Genomic DNA, 12,411 nt, shown 5'->3' with positions numbered 1-12,411 from the left:
TCATGCAGGCGGGGAAGCCTATTGGCATGTCCATTATTCTCACTGGACGCATTAGAAGCCAAGAGGGACTCATTGGGAAACCTTTATTGATAGTTTCAATCTTCTTGACACAAAAACAGGAAAAGGAGCCACACTGTTGCTGCAGAGAGTGGGTGAAAGAAACCCATACAGAGCAGTAGCATGAGGCTCGTTCTTGCTGTTGCTGCTTGGATCGGAGCGCAATGAATTAAGGGTTATCAAGGTGATAAAGCACTGAGTTGGAAATAGGATTGTGCTTATAAAGCGGAGAGCAGGCAGCAAAAGCGTGAGCTGATATGCAGTATGCTGGTCCCTGAGCATGAGGGATAAGGCAGGTATGCAGCAGAGCACTCCTCCACCCGTGACAATGTAAATAAAGGCTATCAACTTATACTGAGTGAATGCTGCTGCCTCTCCTCGGCTGAAAAGCTTGTGGGCCCGAGGTGTATTTGGGGGGGAAAAAAGACTAAAAAAAACATAGAAAGTGCTGACACTAGTAGCTGGTATGGGGTGGGGAAAGCTCTCTCTATTCAATTACTGGCCTATCTCTGCTTGTTCCAGCGCCTGCCTTCATGTAAGTCTGACATGTACATCTTGAGTCGTCCTTTTTTATTTTGGTTGTTTGGGAATTCACGGGAAGTGTTCATGAACATTCATACAAGCATACCAGAATGTTTTCAGCTGGAGTATAGATGGATGGCGTGCCTTTTGAGACTTTTGAAGGCTTTCATTTGAGGCATTTTTTTAAGGCTGTGATGAGCTTTGAGGTGTGAAATATTTTCCCAGGCTGAAAATATATAATAGGTGAAGGCGCAATCAAAGCTAACATGACAGTCTGTTGTTGCAGGAGTCATGAGTTTCACATGAGGAGTATGTGTTGGGACTTGCACTTTAAAAAAAACAGCCGTAGCTCTAAAGGTTTCCATCCTTTTTTTTGGCGGCCACACTGCTTGGTTCACTGTTAGCAAGTATGAGACCCACCTGAGTCCAATGTGACTCATGCATATAAGCAAGAACAGCAGTTAGTCTTCGACAGATCCCATCAGGCTTTTAGTACTAAGACTTATACTGTACCATCCTACTGTTTCTCCTTTACCTTTTTTGGTTCCAGCCAAGCTTTCATAAAAATGTACAGTTTTCTGAACTAACAGGGAAAATCTCAAGGGCCTAGCTGTTGGAAAGTTTTCATTCAGAAAAAAAATGATCTTGATTTAGCAATCCAGCTCACTTTTATCTTGGTTGTTCAAAGAAAAACTTGCTATTATCCCCCCATAGACGGTAAATATGAATTAATAGCCTGAGTGACGTCACCCATCTTTTACTGCAGGGGGCTTTGGAGTCCCATCAATGGTGGTCGTCATGCTGAAAATGCTGTCCCAGCCTAACTTTCAGTCAACCTGTTGACAACCTGAGAGCTGGAGCTGAGGCGGGCTTTAAGCTTCTTTACAAACCGTTACACCTGTCGATCAGGTCAGCGAAGCACCTTATTGTGAATAACTCATATTCGGTTTTTCAACCCTAACATCCTTCTAGTACCTTTCTAAAATTATGTAATGTTTGAGCAATTTAGTAATCCAGCCTGAAACCAGCCCTCTGCTGGGATCAAGATGATCCTGATTTAGTATATCAAAACAATCCATATCCTATACTCAAGAGTTTTTGACAACACAAACCTTGAAGTTTTTATCTGGATAAAACCAGGATCCTACATGGATCCTGCCTGATCCTGATCTGATTATGGAATCCTTTTTTTTTCCTTTTGAACAACCCAATTTCAATATTTAATCCTATCCAATAGCTTTAATCCTGTAGAACAACCAGGCCAACTTTGTAGGATAAAAACTATGTGCACTTTAATCTTTGGTATTGAGACAGGTAGGGATTCCTCACAACTCATAAAAAGTACTCTGCACTCACTACATCACTACTCCCTAATGTCGGAGGAAAAAAGATGTTTTTCTGCCTTGCTCTAATCTTCAATCCACTCTTAAAAATCAGACAGACATCCGTCTCTCACCTTTGGAGAAGTACATTCCTCTTGTGACACTATAACAATTTCCAAGGTGCAGAGCCACAAAAATGCTCTGATCATTCTATTGAGGCTAATAATTAAAACCTAATTGTGTTCAGAAACCCATTCATACGAGCCTGCAGTGGGCAGATCCGGTAGGTGGAAATGAGGTTATTATGCAAAACATTGAAGACAAAAGGAGGCTATTTGCAGATAATTAAAGTGCTAATTTTCTTGGTGACTGTCTAATAATTTATACAGCAAAAGAAAAGTCGACTCTTAGACCTCTCTGCTTTCTGTTACTGAAGCCCTTGCCTCACATGAACCGGAGTGACCGTGCATTTGTATTACCCTCACGCTCTTCCTGGGGTTTTATTGATTCCCTGTGTCTCACTTATTGGCATGCACAGGCCCGATAATAAGTAAATCCATCTTCTGTCAGTCCCTGCTTAAGAGAAAGCAGTCCTAAGGGGGAGAGGGCAACTTATTCAGGTCCCATATTACTGTCTTGGTGAGGCTTTGCCAATTTTATTGTTGTCCCCTGTTCAGTCCCAACACGCTGCACTGAACTGCACCAATGCATGAAGTGTGAGGGGACTCAGACACATTAGGGAAAAAAAGGACAGGCAGCAGGGATTCTATAATAGAATAAAATCATCCATGGTGGATTAATTAACGTGGGCTGCTGGAGTGGAACAAAGCTAGTTGATGGGATATAAACACTCAAGCAAAGACACAAGAGCACTTCAGCAGAAACATAGCTAATGTACTCTATAAAGCCGCTGGTAAAATGGTTTGATATAGTAAACATGCAATGCAAAAGTAAAGTAAACCTTCATAACCAGAAGTAAGTCAAAAATAACAAATAAAACCATTGTTTCAAGGCTGTATTGGTTTTTCAAATACGCTCACATTTTGACTGACACCCTCCTGTTTCTGGTAGTCATCTGTGTGGCTCTGTACACAAGAAGACTTGAAAAAAACAAACAGTCTATACCCACGTGCTAAAATCATCAAATTCAGAATCAGAGGAGGAAGCAGGAGTCATGCCTTTCAAATATATTCATTTCAATTTGTAATTTTAATGTTGAATGAAAAGTTTCAAAATTCCATTTCTGTTCATATTAGGACTAAAGGTTGACATACACACGGTACTTTTTAATGCCTCTAATTATCTAATTCCTGTAAATGCAGCGTTATATGATGGCTGTTGGGCGTTAACTTGTAAAAATTAATTTGTGTGCTAAACTCCCGATAATGATGTGCAAAACTTGCCAATGAAAATACATTTTCAAAAGCCTGTCAAAAAAATGGAAAACTGCTGTTTAGCAGCCTTGTACAAGGCTAATGCTGAGTATAAATAGCTAAAGATTTTCTTCCAATATTTCATTATTGGTTTAAATAGCATGATTTCATACTGAATGTCTCGCCATGACCATGCCTGATTCAAACCAAATATACGTAAAATTTACAGAAATTGATTTGTCAGTTTGTTTACATGATGTGTAGATTTATTGTGGATTAATTGTGTTAGTGTGACTGAAACTAGACTTCTAAAATACATGTAAACATGCTAGTCAGACTGAAACAGTTACTTGGACAAACACACCTTGATAATGGGGTAGGGGGGTCGATTTTGTCTCGCATATATAAACCTTGATCAGCCCCAAAAATGGCCAAGGCGTTCTGAGCATGCTCATATGCAAGTCAAAGAGCAAAAAGATGTCGACGAAAGCTGTGACGAAAACATGACGAAGGTGTCAACCCGGCCAATGGTTGAAATAGAAGCACACACTTCTGGACAGTGCTGTGTCAGCTGAAGGATTTATATTGAATGACTGTTGCTTGATTGTGATCAGGGATCGTCAGGTAAAAGGTCCAATTGTAACTTTCTGAAAGGGGTCAAATTTTGACCTGTAGGAGCTGAGTTGGACATTTTCTGTCAATGAACCGATTATCTCCTGGCGCTTGTACATGGAATAAGGACAGTAGTCCAATTAAATGGCCACATTGAGGCACAACCTGTGGATGTAAACGTACTGACCATAATGGTATTTGGGTTAATTAAAAACTATTTTAACCCTAAATTACAAAGTGAGAGAGCTACAATGGATTCGGGTTTCCAGTGAATAGAGACATGCATGGACCTTAAATGATCAAAATATATACATATCATGGTGGACTTTTGCCTATTTTTCTCTAATTTAAAGTCAGACTTTTTTTGTCAGATATTAGCATACATGTCACAAATCCTCTTGCCCTCGGAGACCTTGTTGATTTTGAAAGGAAGTCCTCGACATTTCATTCTTCGCTGACTGAGGCTATTTTAATATTCCACAGTCGGCGTCCTCTGCATTGAGCCGGTTTCAAACTGAAGTAATGGGCCAGAGACTGTCACCGTGCCTCATGGCAGTTGTCACCAACGAGTCAGGACTGGCATGCATGGTTTTCTTTTCAAATATTAGATCGGGCTGAAAATCACTTGTGGGTTCTTCAGGCGAGTGTCTGCAGAAATGGAACAAGAAATCTGAAATGTCACTGCTCATCAGTCCCATTGCACCACTCTGTGTTTTATTACTTTTTCACTGGCATTTTGTCTCTATAGGAAAGAGTAGAGTAATTTGAATGTATTATATAAGATGTACGAGAAGGTAAGATATAAGTACATCTAGTGAGGATCTATTATTTGTAGCATTGGAGAATGATTCTTAATACATATTTATTCTGGTATTTCTTAGTTGCTGCACTGCTATTTGGCATTCAAATTATATTAAAAGTTAAGTAAAATTTGAATGTAAAGGACGTTAAACCTTTTCACTATTACATGCCTACAAGTGATGGATGATGGATGGAAAGATAGATAGGCGCTTTATTGTCATTGTATAAGAGAACACAACAAAACTTTGTTTGCAGCTATCTTGTATAACAACGTTATAAAAACTGGACAAATCAAAATATACGGACTCAGTAAAAGGTGAATGGACTTTATCTTGTATATTTCTTTTCTAGTCTTCTGACTACTCAAAGCACTTTTTACACCGCAGGTCACACCTACACATTCACACACTGATGGTATATGTTGCTATGTAAGGTGTCCATCAGAATTAACTAATCCCATTCATACCAATTATACACCACTGACGAAGCAGCGGGAGAAACTTGGGGTTAAGTGTCTTGCCCAAGGACACATCGGACATGCTGCTGCAGGAGCTGGGGATCCAACCCTTTACTGTCCAGTTGAGAGACGACGACTCTACCACTGAGCCACACCATATAAAAATATATTCATATGTACTTTTAGAAATAGTTGTGCTACATCGAATGAATAGAAAAATAGCTTACAGACAGAAGAAAGACAAAGATGAACAGTTATTGTGCAGTGACTGAATGAATAAATAGATAAACACTTATGATGCAGTGGTGAACTAATAAATGTAGTGTTGGATAGATTGATGGATGGATGGCATATAAAATACTGAACAAAAGTTCCAAAAAAAACCACTAAATCGTATAAATCAGACTTCAAAAGATATTTAAGAAATATCGTAAAATTTCAAGTAAGCAAAAGTGGCTTGTTATGTCTAAAAAATACTCTTGTTGTTGTTATTCTCTCTGTCTCAGTTCCAGTTTTTCTATGTTACCCCTGATAAGGTGTTAGTGTGTGCCGCTTGTGATCTCTGTCTGCATGATCTTGACATTCTTAAGGATAATTTAAAAACAGCCACCTTTAAAAAAAAAAATACTCAAATGTGGCTTCTCTGCAGCATACGACATTATTTAAGGAAAAAATAAAAGCATGAATTCAGCTGCTGACTCAAAAGGACGTTATTTTTCTTTGTTGTATTCTTGAGGATGAATAATCAGCGATGCAGAGAAAGCTCCTGAAAACAAAGACCACGGACACATGCATGCTGATGCAATTTTTTTCTCTTACACACACACACACACACACACACACACACACACTCAGGGAGACCGGATTGTGAAGGAGAAGAAGCATCTGTCAGTCTGTCATCCCTGAGCTTCAAAGGGGAGCCTGATCAGCAGGACGTGAGGAGAAAGAGAACATGTGGGCTGCGGCATCATGTGGTATTATCCTGCACAGCTGTCTGAAGCAGCAAGGGAAGGCCGCAGACACTCGACTTTTTCGATGTGATCTCACACATTACCTTCATATGACACTAATTGTAGCTCCCTGGCTGACTGGAAATATGATTTTGTTGGAAGGATGGTGTTGTACTGGATGTTGCTTTTTGTTTATGCTTTAGTCCTTTGCTAATTGTTTTGCACCAAAACACCAAGTCATATTCCTTGTATGTGTGAATGTACTTGAAAATAAAAACAGATTCTGAGTCATGGCAAGAGCAAGTAAACATGTAACATACACTTCTTCACCAAATAATACTCAGGTAAATCATCCATTCAGTTTGAAGTCTGTGATGAGGGGTGAAACAGAGGCCGAGTGATGAGCGGCACGAGTTTCTGCATAAATATTTGGCTCTGGGCTTACTATAAGGGTGGAACAGACTGCACTCTGTTGTTTCCAGCTTTTCAGTCTGAATGTTAATTACTGATGGAGAGATAAAAAATCTGCCTAAAGCGCCAGAAAATATCTAGAGGTTGAAATGAATATTTAGTGTTTTGTTAAGCAGATTCTTTTGGATCTGAATCGCCTGACAGTTGTACACCTCAACTTCTCAGCTCTTATTCAAACCTCAGGGACACAAACATTAGGGCCACACTGCAAACCGTAATATACAATTCTGACTCATTGCTCAGATCTGTTTTGTTTTTTTTGTATGGCTGTTCAGATCACTTTTAAAATGCAGCCTGTATCATGACTCCGTTGTGAACTGGTCCTGGTCCTGTTTCAGTAAGCAGGTTTTTGTGCAAACACTGATTCAGTTAACCCTGAAATAAGGCAAACTCTGGGTTTTCTGTTTCAGACAGAGAGGTCACTCAAACTCGATAAAGAGGGGTAACTCCAGCCTGTTACAGAGAGGGAGGTAACTTCATCTCTGAGTCAGCTACTATGGTAACTGAGTCTGTGAACCTAACCTGGTCGGGAGCAGGTTTTCTTCAGAGAACGGACCTGGCTGTTCAGACTGAGGTCCCATTGGAAAAGGTCAGACATGGATCTGATTTAAAGCCATATTATGAAAGTGGCACAAATCAGATTTTGAAAGGTCTCATTCCATGTGACTTTTGCTGTTCAAACTTTCATGAAAAAAATCAGGTCTGATTGGGGCAGCTAAAGATTAAACTTTTAGCTGCTTAATAATTGCCCACATTCGGTTGAATAAATGCCACCATTTGAACAAATGATATGTCCTTCTGTTCTGCTATATAACTAAGATGGTGTCTATTGAAGCTGAGTGTTCAGTGTGTAGTGTTTCACATTTCACTTTTAGACTTGTAATTGTCACATTTCGCAAAAGTTAAGAATGTTTTGAACCACTAAATAGTTCTACTGTACACAATGTGACATATGTGTTGAAATATATGTAGCAGTGATTTGTTGATGTAGAACAGATTTTAACTTTTATACACACTGAGTCACATCGACAGTCTTTGCCCTTTGCACGGTGCTCTACAGAATCCTTTAGCCTGGCACTGACAGTAAGGACTGCTGGATTCACAAGCTGTTTCTACAGGCAGCTCTTTGCTCTCCTTTAGTCAATATTTATTCCAGAAAAATCATTTTCAATCCCATGTTTCTGAAGTACTTTTTGCGAAGGGGCGTAAAGAAAAAAAAAAAAAATACCCAGAGGGTTCTGCTGTTGAAAAGAGAGATTATGTAACATTAAATGTCTGTTGTGGACGAGGAGAATGAGAGGAAAGAATGATGTCAGAGAGCAGAGGTGTTTCCAAACCTTCATTCAGTGGAGTAAAAATGCTTATACAACACTTAAGCCCACGCTACACAACACTGGACTCGAATGCAGATCCAGTGCTGGTTTCTCCCAGCAGAGAGAAAAACTCAGTGTGTTCACGGACACGAGAGGCATGTTTGTGACGTTCAAGTCCAACTGAAATCACATTAAGTCATCCTTTTTTGTAGTTAAATATAATGTAGTCTTTATTAAAAAATTATTGTAATGGGTAATTGAAAGAAAAGTGTCATTGGGGACATGAATTGGGGTGTTTGATAGACAGGAGCCTGTAGGCTGCCACACTGTTAAAACGTAAAGAAGGTGAGACATGCAAGATGTCCACTTCAGTCACATTGTTATAATGAACAGCAATTAAAAACATAAAAGGTTATTAGGAGAAAAAAATCTGCTGCAAGAGAGAGAGGAAAGCTGGTGAAAATTCTGTTAATTCACTTTATTTTATATTTCTTTAACCAGTTTATCTGCACTCTTTTTCACATAAGGAAAATAAGGAGTTGCAAGACTGGAGAGATTTTAATTGGGTTAGATTTCCTGATCCAACAACTGAATATATGATTATTCCTGTACAAAGACACAATGTGATGCAAACGCTTTATAGTGCAGTACATTTCTAAAATCATGTTGTGGTTCAACAGGTTTTCATATATATAACGTACTGCCTCCCCGGAGAAGATAAATAGTTTACAGAGAATATCGCTCATATCGCTGTCCTATTGCTGCAGGGGAAAAAAATGTGTTATGGGTCATGAATTACAATATACAATATAAAACTTAAATTCTGGCCAACCCCCTCAGGGGCTTAACCTAATCCTAAAGGGAGTGAATTGCCTTTATTTTCATTTGGCTAACACTGTTCTCCACGTTTGATGGGTCCCCTCTAATGTTGCATTGATCCCTTACATGATTGCATCAGCTGAATCTACTCTTTGTCAAACTACAAAAGACAGACTCTTGAAAAACAGCTGCACTTTGACATTTTTGGAGACAGCGATGACAGCATTTGTATTCTCTTTGAACTGCCTTTCATTAAAAGTTTGATCACAGAAGTTCCTCCTTTATTAGTTTTAATTAAGTGGGCCTATCGTGCCTTGTTGTTTTCCAACTTGAAAAACTTGGAAAAGCTTACAGATTTTGTTGGCTCTTGAAATCCTGCTCTGTAGCACTGTTAGCAGAGGGAGTATTAGCAGAAGCCAGTGCCTCAGGACTAAATGATGTGGCCTGTCGACCGGTGTCAGAGAAGCCTGACTCAGTGTTCTGCAGGGAAAAGAAAAGTCATCCCAGAGAAGAGTTAGAGTCTCTGTACTGTCTCCTCATACGAACCCTCTCTGTTTATATTCAAATATATATTATATTACTTATTCCAGCGTAGTTATTAAAAATCAGGATGATCTTTAATATATTTTCTCTTTTATTGCATACTTTAGATGAACATCTTCATGAACTGACATCTCTATTCTTTGCCGCTGCAGTGAGCCTCTTTCCCTTCAGGGATCAATACATTTTTTATTTTTGTTGTATCTTATCTTATTTTGTTTTGGAAAGTTGACTGAGTAAGAGTAATTAATATGATCAAATTCAGTCACAGTTTGATTTATTCTCACCAGGATGCTGTCCAATAAAACCAGTCTGCAGAAGTTTGGCATTTCTTAACTTTTAATTGAGTTTTTCTTTTTTAGTTGACTTTAAAGTGTATTTGGGACGAGAGAGATTTTTTGTTCCCTAGAATATTAAACAGCAACAAAATAACTCCAAAAGCTATGTTTTCTATTTCTGTAGCATCTGTAACCACCAAGGTGAAGTCACAAATTATACAAAGTATACAAATCCCCATTTCTCCTGAATTAGATGCATGAAGATGATCTTAATGATCGACTGCATCTTCCAGATGAAGATGATAAACTTGTTCTGGTCCTAAACAAAGCAGCTCAGTCTGGTTGTGTTGAAGCAACAATATGTAGCTTTTACAATTCCACCTTCGTTTAATTTCAAATGTCAAAGGTCATTCTAATAGTACAATAATTTTCAACAGGGAGAAAGGCATATCACACATGTCCAAAGGTCTCCGGTGTACTGCACTATGTACCTTTGGCAGTGAGGCATGGGAACAGTGTGTACAGCTTTTCGGCACTTTTAGCCTGTTTGATACTATTGTTGTTGCTAAGAGACGGAAGAGGAAGGTGATAGATGAAGCTAAGAAGAGAAAAAGAGTGACCAAACAAGAAGACGTAGAGTAAATATTGGACAGGCTTTTACAAGTCGAGAGCTTTGCCAAGTAGGTTACAAGCCCAACGCTAGGAGTAAGAGCAAAATGTGTGTCTTAGTCCAGTGGGCAGGGGCACTCAGGGACCATCGATAGGCTCCTTGTTTGTCTTTTGCATCACGTTTAAGTCTTTGCATTTGTTTTGGATGTTTGTGTTTGCTTTTCAAAGGGAAGTGTTTCTGAATATCCTGCATGCTTCTCTAACTGTACGTCATTTTAGCTGTTTCCTAGCCTATGCACCTACAGGCCCACTTTAAAACTGTGACCGCCAAAGTCAAACAATGCATGAAAACAGCATAATGTGTGAAATGGCTCAAACACAAACTGTTAGAAGCACTTTAAAGACCCAAACTCTACGCTTTGATCCCTGCAAATGAGATCACGTCCTGATGCTCTCTATCTACTTTTGATCTGACCTCCATAGTTTGACATTTTTCCACACATGCAAAAGTGTTTTTCTCATTAACACCAATGACATTAAGACTTTTTTCAGGTCGCCTGCTTTTTCAAGGCTGCTGGGTCTTTAATTAAAAAAGCTCAATTTGCATCCAGGGTCATATTTAGAAAAATGAAGTTGATCCAAACACAGGATGTTACAGCCTGTGAGCCTAAAGTCAAATTAACCTCTTTTTGATTGAACAATGTAGAATTTTGAAGTTGTGTTGAAATGACTCGGGCACGTAAAAAAATGACCAGAATAATTTGATCCCAGTCCTGATCACAGCTTTGATAGACTGCGCCGTGTCACTCAGAACCAGCTGAGGGTGAAATAAAGTATTCATGAGAAAAACAAACGGTCCATTAGATGACACTTTCAAAGCAGAATAGACATCAACAAAAGCTGCAGACACGGGCGACAAATAGCCTCCTTCAGCTTTAGACCTTATCTGAAAGAACGAGATGTCATCCTCGCTTCTTTTATCGACTATCAAAGTCATTCTCCTAAAGTCGGCCTTTCTGCTGGAGGAACATGACAAACACAATCAAAGCAACTCAGGGGAATTTGAGGGCAGATTCAGCATGATATTAAAGGTCATCTCATTTTGCTCTTAATAACTCACTCCATTGTCTTTATTCTCTCATAAGGCAATACATATTTTTTTTTACTATCCTGTGAGTTCTCTATACACTTGTAATCAAACTTCAGCCTTTTGGGTATTATGGCCGGGTATGTCCAAAGTGCTGCCCCACCTCCCCTCGAAAAAGTTCATGCAATAAGATATCACCTCTCTCATTCCCCACAGTGAAACTAAATTAGTTTAAGTCCAAATACGGAGCATCTGTACAGAGGGAATCCTTCTCACAGCTCCAAGGCAATCAGTCCTGGTCTCATTCCCGACCTGCACTCCATTACTCCTCCTGATAGACTCCTAATGTCCGTCTTGTTGAAGGGCTCCTCACGATGAAGGCATGCATTTGACTGTGCCATTTATACTGAAACTCAATGAGACTCAATGTAGCCCCTCACCCAAAAATCAATAGAATTTTGAAGGCTGAGCATTAGTTTGTGGTAAATTATGTTACATCTGATAGTCTTTGGGACAAGAAGATTGGTGGATGCAATTTATAAAGATTATTGTAGATAACCATTTGTTATACTTGTAGCGTATGTCTGTCTGTGAATGGCTCAGTGTGCATGTGCGTGCGTGTGATTGAGCGAGCTAGGAGAGAGGGAACGGAAGCAAGTGTGTGTGTTCGGTTAGTGTATGTGCGAGTCACACTGTTGATGCTGGGGACCGCAGCAGTGTCAGAGCAGAGAAACGAGTCAGAAGTGTACAGTTTGAACTCTGTGTGTGTAATAAACGGCCCGACTCCTCAGGAAACAAGCCGGACTCTCCGTGTCTGCTTACTACCTGCTACTGCCCAGTAAAGTGCCGGGGGTTTGCCAACTTCGGCCCTGGAGCAGACCAATAAGTCTATGACCACAGTCAGAAAGCCGAAGCAGGAAAGGTTAACACATTAAAGGATTACAATTCAATTCTTATTAAGTCCTAAGTTTTATATTTAGAAGTCATAACAATCTCAACAGTTGGTAACTGCATTTTAAATTATGACTTCACATCAGCTTAATCAACTTCAGTCAACTTAAATGAAAGCCAAAATTTCAGCACACTGCCAAACTAAATGTCTTCTAGCCGAAGGAAAGGTTCCCTTTAGAAACTTTTGTCAGATTGATTTCACAGGGAGATTAATTGTTACTTACATAGAACATGACAAATATCTATCTT

Source organism: Labrus mixtus, chromosome 10 (assembly GCF_963584025.1).
Source record: "Labrus mixtus chromosome 10, fLabMix1.1, whole genome shotgun sequence".
Taxonomy (NCBI): domain Eukaryota; kingdom Metazoa; phylum Chordata; class Actinopteri; order Labriformes; family Labridae; genus Labrus; species Labrus mixtus.
The sequence above is the reverse complement of the archived record's forward strand: the minus strand, read 5'-3'. Positions refer to the sequence as shown.